The following is a 1,770-nucleotide window of genomic DNA, read 5'->3' as shown; positions in this document are numbered from 1 at the left end:
ACTGTATGTAAGAAATGTAACTAATTTGTCCGTTATATGAGTTATAATGTTCAATATGTTTATTTTTGCACTGGAGGACTCCAAATATATAGAACTGTAGATGATGTGACGCTCGTTCGGCATGCCGCTCTGAGGCTTTGTCCCAAATTTGGTGAAGATCAGCCTTTAGGAGGCGCTGTAGCCAACGTAGACCAGTTTCTGCCCTTCTACTCAATCTATGTTAATGGGATAGTTGCAACGGCACTGTGACTCACACCTCTCGATATTCACCGATGTTTGCCTCCCCACCGTTACGCTTTCTCACGCTCCCCCGGGTCATCGTGGACGATTCGCGCAATGAGGCTTGGACCCGTCATAACTGCTTGCAGTTCTAGTTTTACTATTGTTACACATTGATTGCTTTCTAAAGCACAAATAAATTACGATCAAACACTCAACAGAGGACTTTTGTAAAGACAGGTGCTTTCTCCTACTCTGCATTTTATTCACTGCAGCTCAAACAAGGAAGTAGGCTACTCTAGTATCGATTCATGACCATTATAGGATGAAGGGAGAACATTTCTAGTTGTTTAGTATCATTAAAAGTAAAGTTAGGTTTTGCTGTCTGCTTCCTAACTCATTTTAACAGAGAAAGAGAGTGGTCTTCACAAGACGGCGCCACAGAGAACTGCACGTTGCAGACGTGTGTGTGTGTGTGTGTCTTGGCAGAAAGAGAGAGAGAGGCGGTAGCCTACTCTCTAACTTTCTTTGAGTTTTACAAGAAGCTTTTTTTCTTCAGTGATAGCTCTGCAAAAGTAAAGGCTGAGTCAACTTTGGATAATGGCCCTGAGGTTTTTCTATGCTAACTTTCAAGGCTGCTGCTCTGCCCTTGTGTAGTGATATCACGAGACACTTTTTACCTCTACGAGAAATCTCACCACGTTTAATCTTGCAAGATCTGGTGGGGACGATATCTCTTGTCACATTTCTAATGCTAATATGAAATAATATTAATTCCTAATTGCTATTTGTAATTACAAAGATCCTACAATCATGGGCAGATTATGAGACAATGGGGCCCTGGATACAGACATGTACAAGCAGAGGGAGGTAGAATCGCCACAATATGACTCAAATAAGAGTAGGCTATAAAGTAGTCATCCAAAAAATTACTCAAGTACTGAGTAACTGTTGAGTAACGTCTGATTTATTTTTTAACACAAGCATTCAATCCTACATGATGTGGCTGCTGTTTTGCACTTTTACTAAGGTCAACAAGCTTTCAATATGAGGCCGGGGGTGTTCCTCCTCGTCTGTGTTGCCTTGCTGACAATTGATTCTGACATTTTTGTTTTGCTACGACTGTAAAGCTAACCTGTCCCGCCGCTGAGATTGAGTATGGTCACGTGACGAGACTGCCAACTACGTTTTATTGGTCAGAATAAAAAATTAGAATACCAAAAGAGGTCAAAAGAAAAGTAACAAGCTCATTGTAGCCTAATGTAGCGGAGTAAGAGGACAGTTTCTTCTTCACAAATCTACGTAAATCTAAGTAAAAGTACAAAGTACAGTGATTTAAAACTACTCCTAGAAGTATAATTTTTTTCAAAAAACATGCTCAAGTTATTACCCACATCTGTGTACACAGCCCCCTACCGTCCTACACAGGAACAAGACCCCCTGACTGAAAGAGACACATATACTGTAAATGAAACTGATACTTTCCCTTTGTATTAGGTTTGTGTCTCTTTTTAGATGAGTTGAGTTTCATCCTTGAGTCTGTTTGTGGTC

The sequence above is a fragment of the Etheostoma spectabile genome, chromosome 15 (assembly GCF_008692095.1).
Source record: "Etheostoma spectabile isolate EspeVRDwgs_2016 chromosome 15, UIUC_Espe_1.0, whole genome shotgun sequence".
NCBI lineage: Eukaryota > Metazoa > Chordata > Actinopteri > Perciformes > Percidae > Etheostoma > Etheostoma spectabile.
The sequence above is the reverse complement of the archived record's forward strand: the minus strand, read 5'-3'. Positions refer to the sequence as shown.